The sequence below is a fragment of the Leguminivora glycinivorella genome, chromosome 4 (assembly GCF_023078275.1).
Source record: "Leguminivora glycinivorella isolate SPB_JAAS2020 chromosome 4, LegGlyc_1.1, whole genome shotgun sequence".
NCBI lineage: Eukaryota > Metazoa > Arthropoda > Insecta > Lepidoptera > Tortricidae > Leguminivora > Leguminivora glycinivorella.
In genome coordinates, this window is record NC_062974.1 from 19036100 (window position 1) to 19059976 (window position 23877).

Sequence of the window (23877 nt, forward strand, 5' to 3'; positions counted from 1 at the left end):
TGGGGACCAACGGCGATACCCACTCGCTGCAACTTGTGCTTCGCGCGGAGAATACCAATAGTGGAAAGAAATAGATATAATACAACGTTTGGCTTTGCGTACATTATAGATAAAGATAGTTTAGGATGCAAACTACATTCATATGTTGATTACACAATTTAAATAGATATTATGCCGTATGGAACATTTTTTACTTCAGTATCAATACGTACTTTTGAAAAATAAAATTTTGAACACTATTCAACGAGAGTGCAGATATATGGGTCGCAATTACGGCGTCCATAAACTACGGAGACTGCTTACTGACAGTAGAGCCGTAAGCATGTTTGCCACTCACGAAGTATAAAACTTTGAATTAAACTATCTAGTAAATCAATGTATACTTAGGCCCAAAAGTGCATGGACACATCATGAATGAAGTACAGGTATTGTATTTATACACCAAGTTTTTCATAATGCCTGTTTGGTTACAGTGTTTTCCCAAGTTAATAATATTGTGAAATGTAACGTGATGAGACAATGTATCACAGGATTCACAGGGCGGCTGTAAGCTGTCATCTAATGATTTCGAGTGACATTTGCGCAGCTGAGCGTTGCTAAAAGCGGCCAAACTAATGGCAATATGTACAACAATACGTTATGTTGGCGTGCCTATCCTAATGTATCTAATAACTTATCATTTTCTAATAAAATACTTAAATAAACACTTTACTATTAACGCCAAAATAAAACAGACAAACATCAGATATAAAAGAAAGAAGGAAGTACAGAGGCGAACTTATCCTTAAGAGGGATATCTTCCAGTTAAACTAAGAACTAATAAAAATTATAGAAAGCGTATATTATCTATTCACGTTTAGTTTTAATAGTATAGTAATACTTATAGGTTACAAACACAAACTAACAAAAAGTTACGACAGTCATTTCGTAATAACTGTAATAATTGTATTTTGTTATACTCGTAGTTATTTTTATCCACGACGGCACGGAGAAGGTATATTTGTCAAGAATCTAAAAGTAAGCATTGATCAAAGTTAACAATACTGAGGAAATTCTAGCTTTGTTGGTATATTTAATAAGCGCGCGTGGCTTCGATGTTGTGAACAAATATTACACAACATACACAGTTTACTGACACCACACATTCTCAGAACGACATCTGTATTCGAAGTCGCGGTAACCACAAACAACAGGACAATGCTACCAACAAATATCACAGTATCCATAGATATAGAAAAAAATATAGACGGAAAGTTTAACGCAGGGTCTAAATAACCGTATGTCATCCTGTATACTCTCATGGAGCATAATTAAAGAGACAAATATAGCTACTCTACTCGATCTCGAACTTCAGTCAATATAAATGGTACCGCTGTTTATTGGAACAACTTAATACGTTTACGTAAATTTGGTGTCCAGCACCAGCTGATTACGAAATCAGTCATATTATAATATCGTAATGGAAAAGTGGTGCCTGGTCTGTGGTCACATACTTGTCATCTAGGTTTGTACAAGCTGCGGCTCCACCAATTTCCATTATCATTGTTATTAGCTTTATTCCCTGGACGCCTTTTATTGTGCTGTAAATATTTTATTCGGCGATAACAGCTATCCATAGATAAAACAAATTGATCGGGGATAGGCTACAGTTTACCAAGGTTTACGAGATACGTGGGCGGGTTTAATTGATAGGATGAGATTGTGCGACGCCTCACATATATTAATATTTAACGTCTCGTTCCGAACACTAATGCATAATTCTTTAGATAAACGCGCAACACAGGCTATTAGTACAATGAAATGCTTCGGATATCACGTTGTTTATGGCCGTTTCGCATAATCAGAACAGATAAAATTGTACTGGACCGTCGAATGACTTAATTTCTCATTTAGTTACAGATTTAGTAGGTGGGCATTTTCAGAAATTGGGATCCAAAATTAATGACAGAAAAATTAAGTCGATGTCAGTTTTGTCACGACAATTAAAAATATTATTTGTCTAAAAACCGACTTTATTAATGTTCTGAATGTATATTATTGCTTAAAGTTTCTGTAATTAACACAAAAGCAATATTTTTATTGAAATTTTAAACTTCATTGTCATCACAAACAACACTAACATCTTTGAAAAAATGCCCAGGTACCTGTCTGCCATGAGTTTTAGGCTTTTTAGAATACGTTGCTGAATAATATAATCGTTACGAATGTGACATTTATTGTATGGAGAAAGTGCAACCATTCCCCAAAAAGTTACCTATTAAAACAAGCATACGAGGTAAAAACTTAGGTTTGGATAAATATCACAATATAAAGAAGGGATTAAAATGACAATTAGAATTAGAACAAGCTTAACATACTCAGAGTCTCAAGACAATCTATTTTCTATCTACTAATCTCAACAATGCGACAAAACGCTATTTGTGTTAAGGCATAATTAGAACTAAATACTACACCATTTCTATTTATTACTGAATGTATTAATTATTCTCATAGACTTGATAACAAAGTACAAGTTTAAGTAGGTACAGTCAAATTTTTAAATATATATACGGACGACGTCCCAAAAATAATTATATATTCACAACCTTAACTATGAGCAATACAGGCACTTTGTTCAGATCTATATTATTGCCTTGACTGTACAAATAGATACTGTGTGTATGTCTACTTATCCAATATTATCTTAAACATTACAAGAGCGTAAAGCTCCAAAATCAATATAATCATCCTTAACTAGCTGAGACTGAACGTACATTTACGGGATTTGCGTTAACGTTAATCCCATCAGAATCCGATATTGCCGTCAGCGATTACATAGCAAATGCCGTGAAATATAATGCGTATTATAATTTCCCCTTTTTGTTAATGTATAAACGTACTCGCTTTTCCCACCGACTTCTTCTGGAATTAGAGTTTTGGGTAGCGCCTGATAAAAAATAAAGGCAAAAGTTCAATTTGAGCTATATAAGCTGTTTGTGTTGTATTCAATTATCAGATCGCTGTCTCAATTTTCTCAATCTTGGGGAGGAATTGTGGTATGTTTTTTTTTTCTTTTTTTTTAATTTATTTTGAAAAAAACAACTTAAACTAATTTTGTACATTAAAAAAACTTGCCAAACTGTTACGTTTAATGGCAAGATGCGCTCATTTTTTTAAACAATCTTAAATTGTATATCTTAACCTATTTACATAATTACATACATGCTATAAAGATTATACATACATGCTATAGGTACTTACGCGTAGGCTAAATAAATTAAATAATGATAGTCTTAAGAGCTAACTTATCCTTTCCTAAGACTCAAAGTATCTCTGTATCAAACTTTACCTAAATCGCTTCAGCAGCATAAGCATAAAGACAAACAAACAGCTATGCTCGCATTTATAATATGTATTAGTATGCATTTTAGTAGGTGTACATTTTTATTATTATTTAATTAAGTGCTAGAAGCTTGGAATATTAGAAGCGTGTTCAAGATTACAGAGCGGAGGCGGAGGCTCGCCCCATATTGCACGGTAATGGAAAGCCGTATTAAATGTGCCTTAACCCTAATAGTACGTTATCGAGCATCTTATGTTTTATTCAGAGGAGATTAGCAGTGGGCCGGGCCGCGTGCCGCGCGGGATTTTTCTTAACTATTCAAATATACAAGGAACAAATCAAATTATTTAATGCTTTTTTTTCAAGTAGTCGCACTACTACTTATATATGAAGCAAAAAACGACCAAGGCGAACCAGGGTCTACAAATTACACGGCTAACGTCATTACTCATTACCACTACTTACTATGGTCGGGTGGTATAGTGGTAAGGAGGTTAGCCACGTAAGACAAGTGTAAGTTAACAACCTGGGTTCGATTCCCGGCTCAGCCACTAGTGGACTTGATCACTATTTCTTTAGTGTAAGATATATTTAAGTAAATGTATTATTCAAACATATTCAAAATATAAATGTATAATAAACGCTACGGGGTATTAATGTTTTCACCAACCAATTTCACCTCAATGGTTGTGAAGCTCTAAAACGTAATTTCCAATTTGATTATTAATAGAATTTATTTTTATGTATCTATGTAAAGCTTGTGCCATTATTAAAGTAAATATATAAACATGTTTACATTACATGGGCATATACCTATAAGCAGATAATAATAGTATTAAAATGAAAGCATGCATTTTATGACTATACGAATATACCAGGAGATAGGTACCGACACCGATGCAGTATACGCTTATTTTTTATTTTTTATTATTATAAATGGGCTTACTCTTGGCCACAGACTAGCTAAAAGCAAAGACATGGCCTAAGATGGAGTGAGCTCGCCCAGAAGATTCCTTTGCACCCTTGATTTAAAGGTAAGAACTGAATTAATATTATTAAGTTCCCTATACATTATATTTAAATATAAATTATATATAAGGATTTACACACGCCTAGTACGATCATCGCCTCATTATAAGCTTTATTTCCAATAGTAAGCTTTATTTCATTGGGATACAGTTCGTTCAATAATTATTGCTTCGTACTTAGTACAAATAGTAACTATACGGGCCAATTATTTAATATGAACTTAACGTTCCATGTCACGAAATGAAAACATTATCAATTAATTACTGTTATTATAACAGGCATAGAGAAAGCAAAGATAATAATTATTTAGTTTGGCAAATCGAACATGGGCTACAAAATAAGTACTTACATCGGTGTTGTACATATTAGTACAACTAAACAATATTAGAAATTGTGCTTGTGAATCAGGTATTCAAGCTTTAATAATGTTGGTACATACAGAGAGAAAGTAAAGAGCATATTTATGTAATTATTTAGTTCGTCAAATCGAATACGCAGGTACCGATGTACTAACCTATTCATATACACATTGAGTATTAGAAATATTAGACAAAAATATTGGTTGTGAATTAGGTATTCAATGATAAATAATAATTGTAATTTGTTTTGGTTGCATTCCCGCATATTGTATTAGTAAAAGTTGTCGACACGCAATGCATGCGATCAAACAAGATAAAGCGATAACCTTTGGGGTCGCTGATAAACAATGTGACTTTCATCGTTTGCACCTTTGGTCTGTAAACTTTAAAAAGTTTTACGTTTGGTCCTGACTTTACCGTTTAGAAAATACTTTTTGGGTGATTAATTAAACATTATAAAACCATAAATAATATCAAAGACTATATATAACATCTACTTACCCTTGAAAACACTTGTAAAACCACTCTCACTAAAATACTTCACAACTTATTATTTAGTAGAAGTCCCATGAGACCAGTTAACGTTAAATTACACCGCACGGTTAATTAAATTAAATGTAGAATCTTTTACAATTAACCTTTGCGTCGGGCACGCACCTTGACCATCCCAAATTAATAATAATTACTATGACGTACAATGGAATCCGGTTCAAAAAGGACGAAGCGGTTGGAGCCGACGCTCGCTTGACGGGCAGCTGCGGACTGAAATTATGAGCATTTTTATCCACGGCCTACACCTGCCCGGCCCGGCCACGATTGACACCTACCCCATTATAAAGATACATCGGCCCAACGATGCCCCGGGAGAAAAAAATCCCAACAATGGCCCGATAGCAGCCGCATGAGAACTTATTATTAGCCTTTTATAAGCGCAGCCATTCATTTTTACTTCTTCATACAATCCTGGCCATTAACGCAGGCGTGGGCAGTGTGGGCTCACGGCTAAATAAAACTATTGTTACACCTAACAAAACGTCCAAGTGAACATCTTCATAAAACTACATCTCAACTCGGTCTATTGTTACGAAAGGTTGCGTTCGAAAGGCCGATATTTTAGATGGGAATTTATTGCCAATTTCGAAGAATGTTTACCGAAAAGTGACTGAATGGAAGGCGAGTGAATTACTTTATTGTAATGATAAAGGAAGTCAGATTGAAAACGTCCGATGAAAGCCGACGTCGGGCGACGGGGACTGTTTGATGATAATGATTTATGGCGACAGGAGCGCGACGCGATTTTAGCACGTTAATGCTAAGAAAGATAAATGTGTCAGATGTCTTTGTCGAGGGCGGGAAAAATTACGTCGTCGTTGCTCAGATCACAATACGTGACGACTTTATAGGCAGGAACAGATGGCTGTGTTTATGTAAACATCTTGGGAAACGTATTGCTGATAACATGAAGTCTACCGCCTACTTATTACATTAACAAATAACATTTCCGCCCTCAACATATCTCGCCGCGAATAAAAGGGCTACATGACAACTACTATGTAAGTATTTCATACGTCTGAAATTAAAGGATCTTGCTACTTGCTTACTAAAGTATTTTGCTCAGTGAATATGAATTTCTGGAAATCTGCAGCGCTGCAGGACATTAATTTTCGATTAGTACCAAATACTTTATAAGTTTATATCTATTATCAATTTATCAACTAACTGACATATGTTAAAGAAGAGTGTGCGCGTGGCGTGGTTATACAGAGTGGGGCCTGTAACAAAAGCAAAAAATTAAACTGTAGGCTATTCTCCTTATACTGATCAACATTTGTTCAGCGACTTTTAAAAATAACTTGTATTTTGATTTTTATCACCCTTGAAAGTTTTTTCTAAGAGGTAATAATGTATTGCGAATTCTGTTAAGTGTAAAGTGTGACTGACAACGTCAATGACAACAATAATGGCGTCCATTGAAGCTAATATTTATTTTGTATGAAAAGTTAGAAAATTAGAGACTTCATGATTTTGTAAAGTCGCTAAACAAATGTTGGTCAGTTTAAGGAGTACAGCCTACAGTTTAATTTTTTGCTTTTGTTACAGGCCCCACCCTGTATATACAGAGTAGGTACAAAATTGCTTGCAAAACGCGATTCCAGGTGTGCACAGAATCTAACCGCAAAGCTAGACTGGTCGGTCCACAGAGGTTCATCTCGAGTCTAAATTTAGACCGACTGAACTGGATTAGTGACGGCGCAAGGTGTCAACCACACGCGCTGTGCTCTTAATGCGTGCTTATTGGAAACATAAACAAGTTAGTACGGTGGGCGGGACTGGTTACAAGCGGTTGGCCAGTCTGTATTGTTTCTTTAGAAATGTTCAAACGCCTCAAAATAGTCACGCGAATTGATTTCAGGAATAGTTCGTAAATTATTGCATTCGGTATAAAACAGATTTACTAATATTTCGGAATAGTTCAGCAAGATTTAACTTGGATTTAACTTGATAACATTTCTAGCAATGGCATTAGTTTCTTTAAAAAAAAAATAGGTACACGTTTTCGGCGCTTTGGAATATTTCTTGTACAAAACAAGCTCTGTTAAAAGTTGTTTACCATCTTTACTAGAAACACTCGTTTTATTAAATAAGTCATTACACACATTGATTACAAATTTTTATGCGTGATGTCTAATATTATTTGAAAGTACTCGTAGATATATGCCCAATAGTGTGTAATACCTTAACAAAACGCAATCAGAGAGTGAACGACCTTAATAAGTATATCGTTGCAAGTCTTACAAAACACGAGCGTATTAAACCTAATAGCAATTACCAACGCCCATCACCATTGACCGCCATAAAAAGTATTTACTAGCACGCACAAAATTAGTGCGTTATCTGAAATGTACAGCGATGATCATTAAGTAAGAGTACAAATGAAGCCACCAAAACTGTCTTCTGTTAACGGCAGCGCTGACAGAGAAGAGGGGACGATCGATTCTCCATACAAATGTGGTCCTCATTTTCTTTCCTCAATATTGACATTATGGACAATATTTTTACACAATTCGGGGTGTTTTATTCATAGATTTTTTTTATTATAAGCAAATGGGCTTACTCTTGGCCACAGACTAGCCAAAGGCAAAGACGTGGCCTACGATAGAGTGAGCTCACCCAGAAGATGCCTGTTCACTCTTGAATTGAAGGTCGCCGGTTGATATGTCCCTATTTTCATGTTTTTAAGTTACAATTGTGATCAATGTTTAAAAGCCGTACAAAGATAGTTAGTACGACTTTTTGTCATCTATCCGATGCATTATATCTCTCCTTTGTTTTGGCCTGATTTAGCAAGGACACACTATGCTTGTCAGACAGTTGAGCTACTAAAGCCAAAAAACATAGAATTTGTTCAAAAAGAAGCTTATCACCTAATTGTCCAGAGCTCTGCCCTATCAAGCGGTGCTGGACCATTGCTGAGACATACTTACCAAAGAATGGCCGAGAATATATATTACTTGATGAATTCAAACAAATGTGGTCTGCAACTTGCCAAAAAGTAACAAGAAGTGATGTGCAGGCACTTATGCGTCGTATCCGTATAAAAGTCCGAATTTTTTACCGATGTACTTAATTAAGTCTTTTTCATATTATCTATTACATTTTTTGTCGTTTTAATAACATTCAGCTGTATAAGATGTTATACTATGCAGAAGAAAATGTCATTTTTAAATATCCGCTTAGTAAATTGAACAGCCCTATATTAAAAATATGAAATGTAAGGGCAAACGGACCACGATTAAAACACATCAAATTATTTAAAAATATTACCAACTAGCTTTTTCCCGCGGTTTCGCTCGCGTTAGAAAGAGACAAAAAGTTGCCAATGTCACTCTCCATCCCTTCAACCATCTCCACTTAAAAAACACGTCAATTCGTCGCTCCGTTTTGCCGTGAAAGACGGACAAACAGACACATACACTTTCTCATTTATAATATTAGTATGGATAATATCGATTTCCAGAGAGGAAAATGAGGACATTTGTATGAAAAGCCGGTTTCGGGGTACTCCTTTCGTCTTAATGATTGCGGTGTTCGGGGGCGAAACTGAACCTTCCGGTTATGAGGCGTCTCGGCTGGCACCAGGCCGCAACTAAATAGTTTGACAGTACCTGGACTCTATACCAGGACCTGTAACAGGAGCAATCAATAGGGATGACGACTACATAAAAAAATGGCATTCTGTTTAGTCTGTCAGTTAAATCGTCCCAAAATACTGAACACATATTTTTCGCTTTTTTTAATTAACGAAAAAATACAAAGATATAAAGTTTAGCATCAAAGTGCCGGAGTGGGGGGTTTTGACGTCACTTCTAAGTAAAAATTGTACCTAGGCGTGACGTCACGCGAAACTTCAACGCACTGTACCGTCGTCGTTTTTCGTTTACGAGAAAAAAGAAAATATAATTATGTGTCTAAAACTCTTTGATAATCTGACGGACTAATTCGTTTTTTTTTAGTCGTCTCGCCTATTATGCAATAAGCTATACTCCTAAAACTGACTCAGTGACTTTTAAAAATAACTTGTATTTTCATTTTGTTCGCCCTTAAAAGATTTAATGTATTTTTTATTTAATCTTATGTTTTCTTTAATCTTATCTCCTGTCTGGTCTGGTGGCTGGTTTACGAAAGATTGATAGTTTTTATTTTATTTTAGGTGTATTGGAATATGTCACTGTTTGTCCTCTAGACGCCTGCTTGTATAAATAACAATCGGTAAGTAAGTAGCTATGGAATAAATGTCCTCATATTTACAAAAAGAAACTATAAAAAATGTTGTTAATTTTATTTTAGCCATCCGTGCCTGAGCAGTTCTCACAAACTTTGTACGTCAGCAAATTTTAATTGATCCTATTTTGTTACCAACATTTAGTAATATAAATCGACTTTCATAAGATTTATACAGGATAATTGGTATAATTAAGACAACATAATTATATACTAGAGAACCTTAATGACGAAATAAAAATTCAATTCATCAAATAAATCTTGGTAACAAAATAGGAAAAGACAAATGATTTAACTTTTTCCACAAAACACAAACTACAAACTTTTTGAGAACTACTGGCCTACGAGTACCTAGTGTTTGAAGTTAAAGTGCTGATTGATGCCCAGTACTGCGTCAGGACTTCGTTAGCCGCCGCTCCTGTAATGACTCGCTTAATTCGAGATAATTACGCTCCCAGCAAACGTGGGCTTGAGAAATTTATCGAGACTCCTTCAGACGGAATGGAACTTGTTCAGCAATATTTTGTCCAACGTCCCACTTATCCAAGCATTTACACTGTCTTAATAAGCCCATAAATTACAATAGCGCACTATTATGATCATTTAACTGCCAGTTTATTTGTTTTTAAATGCACACCTAATTTATATGCACAGGCTGCGCCGCGCCCTTCCTATCACGCATTTTGAATTTCCGCTCATATTTTAATAACCAACATTAACGCACAGAATCACGAAACGGCAGTCATCCTGTCAAAAATCGCTTCTTTTTAATCGGGAGTGAGTCAAGCAAATTCCGAGTCAGGCGCGCCCGCCGCGACCGCTGAGCCATTTTAATATTCCTCACGAAACAAGGCGTTCACTTTATTTGAAAGTTCTTTTATTCTTGTTGTTTTTGTGAGTGTCGCGTAGACGTTCTGTCAGTTAGGAATAATTCACATTAAATACACCTACCGCGCGCGGCCCTCGGAGGCGTGCCGAGTGCGCGGCGCGGGGCGCCTACAATCGTGCTGGAATTGGAAATGAGTGCGGCTGATGTTTTGTTTTAATAAACTCACATATTTGCCTTCAAAGTAAAAGGTTTTATTTGATTTGTTCTCCCGGCCAAACGAGTTTCAGTTACAACGATTAGGGTTTCAAGCGTTACAGGCAAAAGGCAAAGTTGAGTTTGAATTTGAAAGTTTGCTTAAACGAAATTGGATTGTGTATCTACTGTATAGGCATGTGCCGTTTCTTAAATGCATTTGTTCCATAAATTGGATTCCAAGCAACTATAAAAGGAATAATATGTGGTATAAAAGGTTTCGCTGCGGCCAAATCAGTTTAAGATTATCTCTAAGTACGGAGATAGCTTTATATTATTGTTTCTATTAGAAATATTACGTCTAGACCGTCGGAACGCGGTAAGAGCAAAACGAATGCAGTTCAGCGGAGATAGTATGCGCCGACACAGGCCGGCCTATTGTTAGCGTGTTCCGTGGCGGTAAATTCTCTACCAATCCCATCATAATATCTAGATATAATTGTTGCCATAAATAATTCGCTGCGGTAACACTAACGAATGCTACCACTATTCACGAAATTTTAAGTTTGCAGTAACAACGAGCATAAAATTTATAGTGCACAAGATTATCGCCTTTTCCACAATTGCTGCCTAATTTCAGAACACAAGAGCTAAATTAGTTATTACTTTATTTTTCGTATTTTCGAATCGCGACCACGCGCGTGACTACACTAGTTCGTGTGACACGAGAGATAATATTTTTTCTAGTCTAGCAACTCTGGCATGCGTGGCTGAACGACCATAGCTCCTGTGCCAACTTTTTTTTTGTTTAATTAAAACGAATACTTATTTGTACCATGTCAGGCTGCACCTGCTCGCTGCATACTTTCTGATGGACGGGGACAAAAAATCATGATTAACCGAACTGGTTTTTGCATATGCTTTGCATTGCATTTTGTAGCCAGATATACGCTTACACGATTTTAATCAAAGCTAAAAGTGCATTCGCTTGTCTGCCGAATATTTGATTTCACATTTTAGTGGTAATTATGGATTCTATTCACTTACTCATGACAAAAATTAACCTGATTGTTTCCACGACTTCAATTAGGACGTACCTACATACTTTACTCTCTGACAATAGAATATTCCGTATTTCATAAGTTCATCGTTAAGTACAATGTTGTCCCCACTCGATATGAAGACAAACTTTAGGGCATCATATAAAGTAGGTAAAGCCACGTAAAGCTAAAGACAAGCCCTTGATAAAACATTATAATTGACGCTCATACTACATATTTCCAAAAAAAGAACTGATAAGAGTTAAGTAGATTATGTTTGGCGCTGCACTGATGAACGAATCTAGAAGTTTAAAGTGGTAAATAAATACCCACTATGCGTACCGTTAATTTTTGAACAGTAGATAGTATATAGCGAGCACGCTCCCTTCTTGATTTCGTGTTGTGATACCGCTGTTAGACTGCGCCTATTAATTCTTCAACAATGCTACAACTGATGCCACGTCATGGTTTTTCATCTTGTTCTCTTTGTTGTTATTTGTAATTGATTTTTTATTTGTAACACTGAAAGGTTAACCGTTCGACCGAGATCGAACCATAACAACATCGAGTTTGTTCCGGCTCGTTCTGATAAAAGAATGTTAAAAAGAGAAAGCAAAATCCAATCTAAACTCACAAGCAAACACCGCGGATCCTCAAGACAGTAGACAGAAGAAAAACAAAAAGTCTCGCTGCGATCAATCCGCCGAGGCGAGGGCAATTGAAAAATCAAAACTCAAAAGGAACAAAGGAGCTAGAATATCCCAATAAATTACACCTGCTTCACATAAAAGGGAAGATATTGTTTTAAAAGTAAGTCCCGGGCGAGTGATTACGGCTCCGTACCTAACCCAGACTAGAAATTCCGATAGTTTTTGCGGCGGTAAAAACTGATATTCCGTTCGGCCGCATTCTGTCCGTACATTGAGTTAATGCGGGTCGTGATTGTACCTGCGTCCCTGTCGGGCTTAGGGGTTGGAACGAGACGGAGGTTTGTTTCACGCGAGGAAGGTTGAATCGCATTTTATGGTAAGTCGGCGGGACAGGTGCATCGCGTACACCTGCGGACGCGGGGCCGGTGGCGTGGCCGAGCGAGATGCGATCGAAGGACATCGAACCTTCCCCGAGCCGCGGTGCCAACCCGTATCTCTAGATAATGCCGTCCCCATAACTCTGCCGCGATGCTACATAAATTAGCAGGTGATATGTGAGGAAACGCGGGCGGGATAAGAACATTTCTATAAGACGCTCTGCATTCAAGATCGTTTATGTAGATAACGAAATCGCGCGGCACTGATTCAGCCGACGTTCTCGGTTCTCGGTAATCTTAAAACACGAACTGTTAATTACCTGCTCGAGTACTTATCGTGTACCGCAAACTAACCTGGCATACCGGCTGTGGTACAATTGTACAAGACAATCTGGGTTTTTAACAATGGGGCAGTATATTTGTAGCATTTTTAGTTTTAATTAAAACAGTTAAGCCACAATGAAACCGCGGTCGAACAACAAAAACGTGGAAACAGCAATTGGAACAGTTTTGATGAACATTGTTAGTTTGTCGGGGCTAGGTTAACTTTAACAATGTACCGAAAACGTACGCTCAAACGTGTTATTCCCGAGTTGAAAGTATTTTTTAATCAACTCCAGGAAATAATGATAAGTAATGTGATTGAAGTATTTAACGATGAGTAAATTCCCGTCAGGTTGTCTCACATCGTTCCCATCACATCGTTCACATTATGACGAATCATCTTGTAAGCACCATACGAATAAACAATGACAGCAGCCCCTTGAGTGAGCGAAGCGTTTAGTGTAGTGTTATGGCCAAGTCGAGTGCGTGCTAGAGAGATCGTAACGTTTTATGGGATTGCGTCCAGCTAAAGTTATCTAATGTTTTTCTCGCGTTATAATGTTGGACAAATATACTGTAATTCGCTAAACAAGACCGTTTACAAGCAACGAGCTTCCTATTTGTAGTTTGAATCGATTTGACACAACTTTTTGTTGCAATTGGAAGCCGTGAATGAATAAATTTGCTCTTACATAAAAATGTGTTCATGTTGACGTGAGAATGTTTATATTATTCGTGAAGAAGAAGACATTTTTCAATGGGATATCTAAGTGAAAAGTTTCGTCACTATAAACGGCAGTAGTAACGGACAAGCCCCCGTTTTTTTTTATAACAACTAAAATATACTTACTGCATTTTACTATAAGTATTATTTTGTTGAATTTATTAATATTTTATAGATCCAGCGGTACCTTTATGCCACAGAAGTAAGCAATCTGCATAAAAGTGTGAAGATCATTTATTACCTGAAACAAACCAAAAAGCTTATTTAGATGGTTATTTTAATACTTGCCAGAAACACCCACTAAACACGTTGTAAATTAGATCAATACACAACGTGCGCGTGGTGTTATGCGGAATACACATAGGTACATACTTCGGTTAGGTGTTTTAAACAACCCCTTATCTCAATACCTAGTCTAAGCCTCATTTACAGAAACTTAAGATACTTAAGAACTATGTGGTCTAAATCCGTATAAGATTACAATATGACGTGCAACACCATACACACGCACGTATTTTTACCATCCCAATTTCCAATAAGCAACCGTCCGGATTATTGCTTTCATATTTGCCAAAACACGAGCGGTTAGTTTAACCAAGCAAGTATCGGTAAATCCGGACAGTAGTCTGTAGCCGGTATTTCCGGTTCGGAAGAGGCGAATTTCGTCCGGATATTGAATATCGATCGCACACCCTTAACCCTGATGTATCGCCGGTCGTTTCAGGCCCTCTAGGGCCGATGTTTGTGCCATTTTCTACCAAAAGGGCACTTATTGTCGATAGTCTACAAGACACCATTTCCATATAACTTCAAATTGAAAACAGCCTTATGGACGATAGACAATGTGGTACCGTGTAGTTGAAGACGTCACATTTGCCGATTCAATTGTGTTCGGAAAAAATACAATAACGATTTTTGGGGTAATTGGCCAGTGATGGCTTCCAAAATGGTCATAGATTGGACGGTATTGTTACTTATACAAAGTTAATATTATAACATGTTTTCGAAATAATACTTATGTCACAATCACAACAAACAATAACTTCCCCGGTGCAAATTATAATGTTCTTTTTATCTCGAGGACTTCATTTAATTTTTCATGGTAGTCATTATTCTAACCGAACATTGAGAAAACTGTTTTGCTAGGCTAGTCAAATCAGCTTCTTTTTAAGAAGTGTCAAAACGATTTGCTAATATGGAATTACTATAAAATACTAAGGAATGACTTCACGGTCAATTCATTTACTTTATATGTTTCTCTTTGACTTACAAAATAGAAATTATGTTTAAACATAACTACTGTCCATATTTTTCTTCTAATTATGTGGTGCTTGATTTCGTGCACTGCATAAAATATTTTATTTTAAGTATAGGAAACTAGCCTATTCAGAGTTAAGAATATAGTTAAATTATAATACAGAATAGAAGTTGATGCAGGGAAATCGATAATCTCCTCCATTTTTAAAGTTGGTAAAATTTTATTATTAATTAAATTCTCGGAACTCATATAGATGATTATTAATTATTTATTAATTCAGAATTGGCATGTTTTTATTATGACAAGTACATTAACATTCGATATTTATTATGCTGTTACTCGTTTTAATTTTCGCTTGAAACTTATTTAACAGGTTAATTCATTTTCAATAATTAAAACAATTGCCTATAGGCAATTCAAAATCCGACTAGAACTACATGCGATTTTGGAATTTACGCAGTGAAGCGACGAACGAAACGGCAAAGTACACCAATGATATATTCATGAAGTCCATATCTCTACACGTGGACGGCGTGCTAATTTTATAGGGAGAACCCTTCGTTTACCTGGCTGCTTAAAATCGTGTCAGCGGGTTATGACAAGGGCTTCGTTTGACTTATTTTTATAACATCCTCGGATGGAGACTGTTCAATAATCCTCAAAGTAATGTTGGCAAGGAAAATAACTAAACGACGTTAAATGTTTTTAAATTTACAAAATTCTAAGAGTTTTGAATGATTCACGGTTATTTTCATTAGACTTATATTGACCGGGATATAGAACCAGTATCCAGTAGTAATGCTGAAAGTGAACGCAGCCGACGCGCGCGAAGGAGGGTAGATCGCGCGCTGTCTACGCAACTTTGACATCCACCCGCCTTCGTCAGTTTTCCGTGATCATGATGCATGCAACTGCGTCGAAATATCGGGAGCTCGACAAAAATCAAAAAGGTAATCACGGTCTACATCCCGGTCAATATAAGTCTTACAAAATTCTATTTGAGTTTCGCTATAAAGCCGGATAATCAGTATCTAAGGTCAGTTATTCCACATTATATTTTATTGAGCTCACAATCAGGTTATTGTTTACTCGACCATTTCTACAATTGAGAGCGCTATAAAGTCCGGGATGAAGATTCAGTAACGACCCACTCTGTATTGCCGACCCGCGGCAAGACATAAACTTTTCGTAGCGAATCGTTTTGTATTCAGTAGTAATCCCTTTACGTCCGCAAGGGCGACACTGTCTTAACGATGATAAAGTGTGCGACCTACGAATGTGCGAAGATATAAGATATTAAGCCATCAGCGCGTTTCAGTTTTAAGTGTAAAATATCAAGTGTCTCCCTAACCGCGCTCGCAAAGTAAAATGTTTATGAATGTAAGAAAGTTCTTGTTCCGAACTTTTAACGTCTCTTGGCGAAGCCCGGATTACACGGGAACTGCGTTAGGTCAACCGCTGAGACCGGATAATGGAATAAAATTGTGGACTTTTCACACCGCTGTAATTCAAAACCGACGATGAGGGCAATTGTATTTGAAAGAAGCGCGTGCAGATACTTCGAAACTGTTTTTAACCCCCGACGTAAATCGACGTGGTGTTATAAGTTTGATGTGTCTGTCTATCTGTTTGTCTGTCTAACACTTTAAAGTTCTCGCGCTGTGTACACATATTTAAGTCACATACAGGTCAAACGCGTCTGTCTGTCTGTCTGTCTGCGTGTGTCTGTCTGTGACATCGCGGTTCCCGAACGGATGAACCGATTTAGATTTCGTTTTTTTTTTTTTGTTAGAAAGCTAAGTAAGTGGGGAGTGTTCTTAGCTATGTTTCATGAAAATCAGTGGACAATGTCGGGACTTTTTTCAAAATTCTAAGCCTTTGCGGTTAGGTTATAAGTAGGTAAGTTCTTGCAATATATTTCTTTATATTGTATGTAATATTGGTAGGTAAGATTTACTTATGTACGTTAATACGTTATTAATTGAAGGAATCGAATCTGATATTGAAACGAATGTACTTATTATAGATATATCGATATCTTATACTTAAATATGCTGGTCTTTTGTTACAGTTTTTGATTTTGTATTACCCCAGTTTGTATTAAAATAAAATACAGCATAGATAATAACTTAATTTGTTGACACAAGCCTTAACCTTCAAATCGATTATCGATTGACAATTAGCGCATTAATGATTGATTAAAGCAGTGGATCTAGGAGTGCGTGCGCAACTTTTACAGCTGCGTTTAATAGTCTGCGGTCACGCAACTCTGCATCTGCCTTAATCTTCGAAACGCCTACTAATTTTCCATTCCAGCGAGTTGACAGCTGGCTTTTGAAAATCATTAGCGTTACATTGTAAGTAACATGTTAATGTCGAACAAGCCCCTTTTTTCGTGGCGGTAGATTCGTTGCGCGGTGAAAAAATTGAGCTACTGCGCGGTGAAAAATGTAGAACTATGAACTTGTAACAAATTCGTCACAATTTCATAGTCCATCCAGTTTTAAACGTAGATAGAGAACTAAGCATTCACCGTTAGTTCGATGTTTTATTTTTTATAGGACTACTTCTCAAGCAATTGACATATGCGTAGTTAGCTTAGCCTGACATCATAAAATATACCCATGTCTATAACGAACTGGTAAAACGTCTTTTGTTCAAAGGCAGACATAAAATACGAGTTTGAAAAACCCTCTTATTTCTGCTGCTAAAGTCTGTGTAGTATTTGATTGGAAGTTTAAATAGCCAACGGCCGAAAGAAAACAATTAACGATAGTCGCACAAGTTTGCGTAAGCATTTAGCCGAGCATAATGGTTTATTGGTTCATAATAACAGACGAACCAAAACCAATCGTCGCTCCTGACAGGCCATTAAAAATCGAAATAATTGGAAACGAAGGCAGTTTACCGAAATATATTGCGCTATTTATTTTAACCACCGATTTTAGCCTCGAGACAAACAGAGGATTAGCTTCTCGCCTCAGCCTACATTAGGGTATCTAGCCAATGTCCGACACCTACGCTCTGTAGCTAGCCCTCCCTATCGCTCTTCTATAGTGGTGCGAAAGAGCTAGACTGCGGTTTGATCGTCTCGTAGCGTCAACGATTGTCACTTTGACTAGGCCGGCAGGCTTGTCAGCCATTATATAGCCCAATAACGAACGTTGAATTATAGAAGTACTGAGGCAGGTATCTATAAATTTGAAGGCTGGGAATCATTTATAGGGGATTTGATTGTAAAATATGTTAACGCACAGCCTTATACGAGAATGGTTTAGCGTTTTAGCTCCTCAAACTTTAAGCAATAATAATTTGTATTGAACATATTTTTAAAACGAACATTAGGTACTAAAAAGACTGGTGGCGCTGGTGGCTTAGCGGTAAGAGCATGCGACTTTCAATCCGGAGGTCGCGCATTCGAACCCCGACTCGTACCAATGAGTTTTTAGGAACTTATGTGCGAAATGTCATTTGATATTTGCCTGTCGCTTTTCGGTGAAGGAAAACATCGTGAGGAAACCAGACTAATTCCAATAAGGTTTAGTTTACCCTTCGGGTTTGAAGGTGAGATGGCAGTCGCTTTCATAAAACTAGTGTGCCTACGCCAAATCTTGAGATTAGTTGTTACAGCGGACCCCAGGCTCCCATGAGCCGCGGCAAATGCCGGGATAACGAAAGGATGAGGATGATGATGATTACTAAAAAGACTAACGGTGAAGATAATACTGGATATTACGAGTACAATACGCTTAGCCTTGTAATTGTGTTTGGGTGTTCTTGCAATTCCTCAAAGTATAAATAAATAAATAAATAAATATTGGGGACAACTTACACAGATCAACTTAGCCCCAAACTAAGCATAGCCTTGTACTATGGGTGCTAAGCGACGATATACATACTTAAATAGATAAATACATACTTATATACATTAGAAAACATCCATGACTCAGGAACAAATATCTGTGCTCATCACACATCAAATAAATGCCCTTACCGGGATTCGAACCCAGGACCGCGACTCAACAGGCAGGGTCACTACCGACTGAGCCAGACCGGTCGTCAATAATAAGCAAGCATCTTTGCATTGTACACAATACAACACGAACATAACTTGATTAACTTAAAAAGACTGAGAGTGAATATATGTTAATTTGGCTTTAACCACCAGATTTTTACGGCAGATTGAGTAGAATTGATCAAATGAAAGGTGATACACATACGCCGATCCGGGCCGAAGCGGACGGCCAGATCAATTTTCTGTTTACAACCGGCGGCTATCAAAGAAAACCGCCTCAGACCCACTAATTGGTAGTAATAGTACCGCGTAAACACAGCCCGAGAGACCTCCATGCCTGCCTTACTTAGATCATCCGAATCAAACAGTAAATCAAGTAGAAGTATAGGTTTAGCGTCGTTTATAAAATATGGCCGTATATAAATCAAGTGAAAAATGTTCGAATAGGCTCTTGGATTGTGGGAATTTTGCATACCTAAAGTAGTTTAAATGTTAAGTACTCATTTAGCCTGCGGCATGGAGTGTTTTATATCAAGAGGGGCAGCAAGTTTTTTATAGGATTTTAAATAGATTTTTTTATATACTACCTATGTAAGTACACGAAAGAATAGCTACTTACAGAAAAGTATTATCTTTATTTTGGAAAAAACTATGTATATCGATAGAACAAAAAATAAGTATTATCAAATATAACTACGTCCAGTCCCTTTAGCACAACTTGCCTTGTCGCGCGCGAGTCCATACATCAAGCGCGACTTCAAGTATGGACTCGCGCGCGACAAGGCAAGTTGTGCTAGAGGGGCTAGTCAGGATAACTAGAATATCTAATTTAGTGCCATAATTTCCCAGCATCAAACTATCCAAAGAAAACTTAGATTCATTCTACTTGATTGTTATGGATTAATCGGACATGGTGAATAAAAACATAATTGGTACAACGCAAATACAAGTAATCAGAATAAGGAAAGAGAGCGACATAGCGAAATCCACTTCGAAGCTTTAGTAGAAATTGTTTTTGCAAAGAGAAATGGCATCTGTTCGTAAAAAGTTAGAATTTCGTAATAGGGAACTAGAACCAGATGGTAAAAAGGAAGTGCTTTGCAGGCGTGCTTTTTCCGAACTTTTATTATGCGTACGTTAAAATATGTAGCTTTCCATCAAGAAAGGATTCTATGCGTCTTTTGCTTAAGGATTCCTTTAGAAAATGGCTCATATATACTTTATATGCACATAATAAGGACTCTTCTCTAATGGAAACCGACTTCGTTGACTGTAACTAGATGAGAGAGAATAATTAATACTCGTACATATAAATCTACATAACACAATCATAAAAGTTCAATATTGTTCACCCGTGTATTCGAAAGTTAATTCAATATCAAATTAATTCTCGTTTTAGTAGTGTGACCCCTCTTAATCTAACCGCTGTTCAAATTTGAACAAACGGAGAGGTTACAGGCCAGGACTTGGTCACGTCGACAATATTAAATCAACTCTCGACGACTACTTCAATTCACTTCTGACCTTTCATTAACTACTCGTTCCACTAGAAACCTCACCTATTGGATAAAATAAATATAACATAAATTTTCGTTATATAAATGGTAAAAGGAAAATAACGAATCAACTCTCATTACTCAAAGACGATGTCTGAACGGTGTTTATCCTCATTTCCCAGATTAATTTTAATAAACAAGCCGTGATGGCTCAGTCACTTCGGCTAATTCTACAACGGAAGTCGTTATTTCTAAAGCAATTAACATTTTGTAAACCGGCTAATATAATTTAGCTACGTCAACCTTATTTGATATGAAACCTTATTTTTTAGTTTAACTCGCAGTAACATCACAAATAGGTGCTTGTTAGTTTTAAATTAGCCATGCATCAATGGTACGCTTAATAGAACTTCCTAAGATTTTTTGCCCGAAAACCCTTGTGAAATTGGACCGGCCGGCGTAGTGTAAGGATAGATTGGACGAGCATGGATCACGGCACACGCATGTTTAAACATCTAGTAATCTCTGAAGTTGTGCAATTTTGCCGACAGACGGAATTTCGTCCCAATTGGTAGTGGCCATATTTCTGAAGCAAATATTTAGTGTGTATGTACTTTCTCGGTTTGCAGAAAGAAATATTTTTTACAATTAAAAGGCCCATTTTTTAAAATACGAGCCACATACGAGCGCACGATTTTCGCATTCGAAAATTTCCGAAAAATGGTGAAATACTACAGCGAACTTTTATCGTTCGCATATTGTATCATTTATATGGCTACTATAGTGGATATTGAGATTTGAGATACCTAAACACAAGTAATCCAATTGTTCCAAATTAAAAACCCGGCCACATTGGCTAACAATGGCTAATACAAAGTGTACTTTTTTAAGTTTGACAATAATTAGACAGTAAACAAATCAAACTGAAAACAACACACGATTACACTTTTCTATACCTGGGAAACCAAATTATTCCAAATCTTCCAGAGGAGCAAGTCCGGCGACCTCTGGGAATATCTTGAAACATTCAGAAAACGGTCTGGAAAATTTTTCGAGGTTTCGTTTAGTGGAAATTCCATGCGTGTTTGAAGGGACAACGCTCGCCCACCGGCACTGCCAGTCTCATCTTACATGAGAAACATGCTCAATAAATATTTTAACCGTCACACGATTCGCGATGGCTAACGAATACAAATCATAACGCCCGACCGCTGCCTTTTTTGTTGGAAAATCACAATTCATAGCCCTTTATTTGAATAATAATACGTGGGCCATAAATGTATCGCGTTTCAAGGCGGTCAATTCAGATTTGTAATTTATTTGTATAGTCGTCTAAGAACACAAGTGGGCAGGTAACTAGTTAAAAAGTCTTGAGCAAACTTTACTCGGAAGTCCAACATAAACATTGGAGTCGAGTAATCTCTTCAAGTAGCCGGAGTGATAAGACAAACAAAAACTTTTAAGTGCCTTTTTATCGATCGTTAGCAATTTGTGACAATTATAACAAGTTTTTGTTTCATTCGACTTATTGTGACATAATTATTGTCAGAACTCAATACTCGTATAACTACCTACTTATCCCTATTTTAGGCATTTACACATATTTCCACCAATTTTTCCGAAATGTTTTCCTTATTAAAATAAATGAGATTCGTGTTTTAATGTGATAAAACGTGATGTAATATCAACATGCTAGTTAAATTTAATTAAATGAACATACCTTTTATTCATGTACAAATGAGTTTTTTTCAGTTAACGTCCATTCAGCGAAAAAACACGACAGCCACTACAACTGAAAACCGAATAAATCAACGAAAAATGCCTTTTAATAATGGCACAGTCACGTCCAAATCCAGTTCGGGGCACAGAACACACGTAATGTAGCTTTGTTAATTATCTTTCGTTTATGATATCGGGAGCGGGCGCGAGTGAAGTGGAGGGAAGACTGTGACACGACCGTTCTAGACGCGCACTCGGCGGTGACTGGTCCACGGCGAGCGTCGTGTGTACAGAATACACCCCCAGTGCCCGCGCACCCTACGGGCTACGGGCGCAACGCATGTTCCATGCAATTTTCCATAAATTTTCGCATAAGCTCCGAAGCCACGCTGTCAAAAGCTGTTTCTGGAGCTCCCAGAAACGCTTAGGGTTTACCGCGTAATTGAATTACCTGTAAAGCTGGTTTTTTTCAGCAATGATTTGGGGGTTTGATGATCAAATCATTTATAGATTTTGTGACAAAAAGTTCAGAAGCTTACGGAACCCTCGGTGAGCGAGTCCGACTCGCACTTGACCGGTTTTTCATTTTATTTCTGGAGCTCCTAGGAAACGCTTGGCGTTTACCGCAGTAATCGAATTACCTGTAAGGCTGTTTTTTTCAGCAATGATTTAAAGTTTGATAGTCAATTGAAGCATTTACAGATTTTGTGACAAAAGATGGTATTGAAATCACAAAATCTTCTAGTTACGTATGTACGTAGGTCTAAGTACTTACTATGTTTTTCATTACAACATGGTGTTTACCTAAACGTTATTTTTAGTTAAATTTTAAGACTGACTTAGTTTATATGGTACATGGGAATAACGTGCATACGTGCGGCGGCGTACGGCAGGTGTGTAAATTTTATAGTATTTGACCGGAACAAGACTAAATCGGTCCGATCATAAACTAAACTATTCCTTTTTTTACGACTACAACTAAACTAACGCCTCAAGATGCGTGGGAAATACCATTTAATTCTATTGGCTAGTATTAAATACACACCTATATACACCTATATACTACACCTAGTATACCTATACTAGAATTTACAATACTTATACATATTATATTATGATACATGTACGGCAAAGAGGAAGTTCGTGTGTTGTGTTTAAAATCGACACGAGTTTCAAATTTCCTCTACGCACGTGTACGAAGTTTTTCAGAACATGGCCCTTCGAAGTTTCGACATAGATACAAAAAGATTTCAAATATCGATGGTACAATTTCCACTAAAAAATATGTTATTATTTCCTGCACTAGTGCGCAAAGTAGTACCTACATCCAATCCATTAAATCCATTACCTCTTACAATCCATTAAATCATACAATCCATTAAATCCATTACCTCTTTCAAGCACAATCTTAAACAGCATCTACTTGAATCTCAACTTAAATGATTAACACTAAGCGGCCACATTTGCATTTATTTACATTGACATTTATAAATAATATGTTCTGTCAGTAGGTTAACACACACACACACACACATTTTCTCTAACATAGTTTCTGTATAAGTGATCATACGTTCTGTTTAGTTATAAGACCTAGTTATTAATTTTCTGGGTGCCCTGAAAACCAGTGCCGCGTCTATAAGACACGGTATTCGCTGAGTGGCATCCTATTTGGTGTACTAGTTATTAAGTATTACATACTTGTTTTTATTATGTATCTGTATGCCAAATAAATATTTTCTATTCTATTTCTTTTCAGGTCGA

The 23877-nt window shown here is 36.9% G+C and overlaps 1 protein-coding gene across 2 annotated transcripts in view; it reads right to left on the reverse strand.

Moving 5' to 3' along the window:
- The window catches only part of LOC125225384 (leucine-rich repeat neuronal protein 2-like), a 76483-nt gene extending 54114 nt beyond the window's left edge, over window positions 1-22369 (reverse strand). Inside the window, exon 1 of one of the 2 annotated variants that reach the window (XM_048129081.1) lies at window positions 22118-22369. The gene's annotated coding sequence lies outside the window, so the exon portion shown is untranslated. Of the gene's footprint in view, window positions 1-5211; window positions 5433-22117 lie in introns of those variants that run through there. The other variant, XM_048129082.1, reaches the window with a different exon arrangement.
- Window positions 22370-23877: the final 1508 nt, after the last annotated feature.